Raw genomic sequence first — 6,000 nt, 5'->3', positions numbered from 1 at the left:
GGTCGACTGCCTTGACTTGGGATCAGTTTTCTTAGCTATTTCTGGAGAAGTTTCTTCCTATCACTCAGAGGGAGGACTATCGGAGGCAGTTTGAGCGTCTTTAGCAGGGTTCTATGACCGTCACTCAGTACGAGACCAGATTCATTTCTTTGGCCCGTCATGCTATTATTATACTTCCCACCGAGAGAGAGAGGGTGAGGAGGTTCATTGAGGGACTCGCTCAGCGATTTGATTGCAGATGGCTAAGGAGACTGGGAGCGAGATTTCTTTTCAGGATGCCGCCAACGTGGCCAGGAGAGTTGAGATGGTTCTATCGCAGGGGAGTGGTCAGGGGTCTGACAAGAGGCCCTGTCATACAGGCAGATTCAGTGGTGCCTCATCTGGAGGCAGGGATTCTTTTGGTAGGGGCCATCCTCCCAGGCCGTTTCATTCAGCACTTCAGACTTCTCATGGTGTGTAAGGCCCCATTAAATTTTTACTCAAAAACCTGAAATCTCGCAAGCTCGTCGCAGTTCGGACCTTTTGGATTGATCTGTGCATTAAAAAGTTAAGGAAAAATACTTTTTCAGAAATACGTGTTTCTGCGGTCCATTATGCGGTCGCATAATAGCCATGCAGACCGCATAGTTGCCGCAGAGTAACGCAGTTTGCTGGTAAGTTTTGAAGTCAACTATGCGGCCAATTATGCGATCGCATAATCAATATGCGGGCCGCATAGTCATCGCATAACCTCCTTGGAATTTTGCGAGGGGCAGTTCTGCGGCGCATTATGCGACCGCAAAACATGTATGCGGACCGCATTTTCCGCATACCCTGGCAGACTGTTCAAGTTTTGAGGACCCTTTTGCGGGCTGCATGTCAACTATGCGATCGCATATGCGACCGCAGATTGGGTCGGGGCTCCTATTTTCTAACTTTTAAACCCGACCCCATCCCATTAAAAACACCCCATTAGACCCCTTTATGCTATTTTACTGCATTTAGAGTGAGAGAAGGAGTTCTAGAGGGAGAAACAAATTCTCTTCCAAGTTACTACAATCCTTGCCCAAATCTTTGAAGATTTTCATGTAAAAATTGCTAGGCCTTCAACCGAAGAGGTAAGAACTTGTGCCCTAACCTTGATTTCGAAATTCCTATTAAAATAAGTGGGTTCATGGGTATAAGGATTGATTATCTTGCATGCATGAATGATAATAGGGTATGGGGAGATTGTGAGCTAAAAATATAACAAATGGGATGTAGGATGATAAATTTCTCTCACAAAAAGGGTCCTAAGATCACAATGCACACTTAGTCTTGATAATATACTCAAATGAGCTAGAATCTTAATCATCTCTCTGATTTTTGGTTCAACTTGTATTTTTCACAAAATAGATCGAAGTAGCTAAGAGTTTCGGAATTTTGTAAGAATTTAAGGAAAGCTCTATTGATGTATGTATGGCTAAAAGCCCCTCTTCTTAGAAATTGAGCTCCTTTGGTGTCTTTGCAAATGTTGTTAAGACCAAAATTTGATTGAGGTAGTGATTGCTATTTCATATGAATTGGTATTGCAGAAATATATATGTGAAAGGTGTGTCTCAATGTGTTCAATATGTTATCCTTGGTAATCTATAAAGATGTTTGAAATGAATTTGGGAAAAATTAGTGTGTCCAACGTGCCGGGAACTTGAGTTATAATTGTGCCTGGTGATGTCTATGACATGAGAAAATGTGAACGGATTATGAAATGAGCCTTCACTTTACTTCCCGTAAATGACTTCAAAAGTAAAATGGCCTAAAGGCTTTGTACTCAATTTATGGCCATAAGTGGCTGTTCGAGATAATGATTTGCCTTATAAGTACCTCCATTGTGACCAGAGTTGTTGCATACTCTGATGTTGAAATTGTAAACTGTCATAATTGGAAAGGAGTAATTCAAGAATAATTAGTGTAATTGCTCGTTATGACTTTGATGTGTGTTTCTATTATGGTTTGGTGTGTCCCCTCCTTTGGGGAGAATCCTTTGTGTTTAAAGTCCCATTGCTAATGAACTTGAGGTGTATGATTTCTGAAATACTCTATATGCCCATGACTCATGTTTCCTCTCATGTGTACTTGACGTCTTGAATTGAATGGCTTGTTGTTGAAACTGATATTAATGTGGAATATGTGGAAATGATGTGAAATATGGGGAAGAAGAGCTTGAGTTATGAAATGTGGCCTAGTGCTAAGTATGATGTGATAATTGTGGCCCCAAGGGCCTATGAATTGATATATGTGAAATAAAGATTGAAATGAGATGATTAATGAAAAAGGAACAACGTCTTGGTATGACGGCCTAGCCGATCGGGCCGTGCTCGGACACTATGCCGCACACATAGTGGTATTGTGCTGATATTGAATCCGGAAAGTGAGAATGAGATTGTGATTGAGGTACATGTCTCAAATGAGGCAACCTAGCCGATCGAGTCGTGATCGGACTCCGCGCAATAAAGTGATGGTATTGTGAATGATGATGAAAAGTATTAAATGCCTCAACCTAGAGCTATGGGAAATATGTGAAAGTTATATGATTCTTCGATTTGATGATGTGGTGATTGTTTAAAGCTTTGATTGACCTTTATGATTTCTTTGTTCTTGTATGATAGTTCTTTCTACTGAGATGGTGTTTATGATTTCTTTGTTCTTGTATGATAGTTCTTTCTATTGAGATGGTGTTTATGATTTCTTTATTCTTGTATGATAGTTCTTTCTAATGAGATGGTGTTTAGTTATACATACTAGTATTATTCCATGGTCCTAACGTCCCTTTTGCCGGGGACGCTACATCTTTAAATTGATGTAGGTGATTCCATATCAGACAGTGTTAGTCGCAGCTAGTGGCGCATCCTCTTTTCAGCCGACTTGGTAAGGCCCACTTCATTTCGGGGTCCTATATCATCTGTTCATCATGTACTTGTATATTGAGGTATAGACGGAGCCTTGTTGCCGGCATTTCCACATTTCTCTTCAGCTGTATTTAGAGGCTCCGTAGACAGGTTGTGGGTGGTGTCGGGTATTGGAATTAAATTAGAAATATTGATATTTGGCAAAGTTGTATAAAACTTGTAATATTTTGAAAATTATGAACGAAGTTGCTAATGGAAATGAAATGAAAGTCGTTAATGATATATTTATAGAATTTGATTAATGGTGTACATTTCCTCTTTATTCAAAGACGAATTTGGGTAGTATGAAACCTAACAGGCTTGCTCGGTCGGGTTTACTCGGTTGAGCGCCGGTCGCGCTCCTCGGTTTTTGGGGCGTGACATGGTGCTCCAGGTGGCCGTGGTTCTCATGTGCAGTATTCTAATCAGCAATCCTACCTTGCGCCATCAGCTCCTATCAGAGCACCTCCTTTTGAGAGCTATTCTCATGGTCAGCCGGCCCGCCAGGATCAATCTCAGTTTCCTCAGCCGCAACACTCGGGTGGATGCTGTGAGTGCGGTGAGTATGGTCATATCCAGAGGGCTTGTTCGATATTAGTGGGTGTTCAATTGCAGCAACATGGTTCCCGTGCCATGGTTCAGGCACCAGGTGTTCCACCGCCTACTCCGCCAGCTAGGGGTGTGGGTAGAGGTGCTAGAGGTGGTGGTAGAGGTACTAGAGGTGGAGGTCAGACCGCTAGAGGTGGAGGCCAGCCAATAGGAGGCCGACCCAGAGACGTAGCTCAGAGTGGTGGGGCCCAGCCCCGATGTTATTCTATGCCAGGAAAACCTCAGGCTGAGGCCTCCGATGCAGTTATCACATGTACGGTTTCATTGTGCAGTAGAGATGCCTCGATTCTATTTGCTCTAGGGTCCACATATTCATATGTATCTTCTTATTTTGCCCCTTATCTGGTTGTGCCTCGTGATTCTTTGAGTGCTCATGTATATGTGTCTACACCGGTGGGTGATTCTATTATGGTTGATCGTGTTTATCGTGCTTGCGTGGTTGTTATTGGGGGTCTTGAGACCCATGTAGATCTCCTACTTCTCGATATGGTGGATTTCGATGTTATTTTGGGGATGGATTGGTTATCCCCTTATCATGCTATATTGGATTGCCATGCCAAGACCGTGACCTTAGCACTACCGGGGTTGCCTCGTTTGGAGTAGAGAGGGACTCTTGGTCATTCTACCAGTAAGGTTATATCATATATGAAGGCTCGGCGTATGGTTGATAAGGGATGTTTGGCCTATTTGGCGTATGTTCGTGATTCCAGTGCTGAGGTTCCTTCTATGGATTCTGTGCCCGTTGTTCGTGAGTTTCCAGAGGTATTCCTTTCAAACCTGCCGGGGATGCCACCCGACAGGGACATTGATTTGGCTCCGGGCACTCAGCCCATTTCTATTCCGCCATATCGTATGGCCCCGCCATAGTTGAAAGAATTAAAAGAGCAGTTGCAGGACTTGCTGGATAAGGGCTTTATTAGACCGAGTGTCTCGCCTTGGGGTGCGCCGGTGTTGTTTGTCAAGAAGAAGGACAGATCGATGAGGATGTGTATAGATTACCGTCAGTTCAACAAGGTTACAATCAAGAATAAGTACCATTGCCGAGGATTGATGATTTGTTTGACCAGCTTCAGGGTGCCCAAGTGTTTTCTAAGATCGACTTGAGATTTGGCTACCATTAGTTGAGGATTAGGGCATCCGATGTCCTTAAGACAACTTTCCACACTCTGTACGGGCATTATGAGTTCTTGGTGATGTCATTCGGGTTGACAAATGCCCCAGCAGCTTTCATGGATTTGATGAACCGAGTGTTTAGGCCTTACTTGGATTCCTTCGTGATTGTTTTCATTGACGATATTTTGATCTATTCCCGCAGCCGGGAGGATCACGAGTAGAAACTTCGAGTCGTTGTTCAGACTCTGAGGGATAGTCGGTTGTATGCCATGTTTTCGAAGTGCGAGTTTTGGTTGAGTTCAGTTGCATTCTTGGGCCACGTTGTATCAGCAGAGGGTATTCAGGTGGATCTGAAGAAGATAGAGGCAGTCAAGAACTGGCCTCGGTGGGTTTGGCGGGTTACTACAGTCAGTTTGTCGAGGGGTTTTCATCTATTGCAGCCCCGAGGACCAGGTTGACCCAGAAGGGTGACCGGTTCAGGTGGTCGGACGAGTGTGAGGCGAGCTTTCAGAAGCTCAAGACAGCTTTGACTACGGCTCCAGTGTTGGTCTTGCCCACAGGTTCAGGGCCATATAAAGTATATTGTGATGCATCGCGTATTGGACTTGGTGCGGTGTTGATGTAGAATGGCAAGGTTATCGCATTTGCATTGCGACAGTTGAAGATCCACGAGAAAAATTATCCAGTACATGATTTGGAGTTAGCAACCATTGTTCACGCGCTGAAGAATTGGAGGCATTATTTGTATGGCGTGTCATGTGAGTAGGGGTGTTCAAAAAAACCCGAAAAACCGAACCAAACCGACCAAAAAAACCGATACTTTTTAGGTTTGGTTTGGTTTTAGTTTTGAATTTTGAAAACCGATCAAAATTGGTTTGGTTTTGGTTTTAATCAAAAAATAACCAGAAAAACCGAACCAAACCGAATATAAAAGTAGCTATTTAAATTTAATATTACACGTATATATGTGTATATTTTTATATAATGTTTCTAAAAATTTATGGTACATATTAGTCATTTGTATTTTTAGGCTAGTTCTTTGCTATTATATTCATCTAATTCTTTGCCGTTATATTCTAGTTTGATTGGAAGTTTTCTTTTGCTAAGCACAAGAATTTGTTTCATATTAAAAATAATCGATTTTCAATTGAGTACTTCAATTATTCATCTCTATTTGATTCAATTAACATCAATATATCTTGGTTAATGATAGATTTCTCAAAGAGCAATTAATTTGATAGTGTTACGTTGAAAATATAGTCGTTGGAATATGCGTTTGGTAGTGTATGTCTCATATTTAAGAAAAAAACCGATAAATAACCAAAAAAACCAAAAAACCGACAAAAACCGAATCGATAAAAAACCGACTTAA

Source organism: Nicotiana attenuata, chromosome 2 (assembly GCF_001879085.1).
Source record: "Nicotiana attenuata strain UT chromosome 2, NIATTr2, whole genome shotgun sequence".
Classification (NCBI taxonomy): Eukaryota; Viridiplantae; Streptophyta; class Magnoliopsida; order Solanales; family Solanaceae; genus Nicotiana; species Nicotiana attenuata.
The sequence above is the reverse complement of the archived record's forward strand: the minus strand, read 5'-3'. Positions refer to the sequence as shown.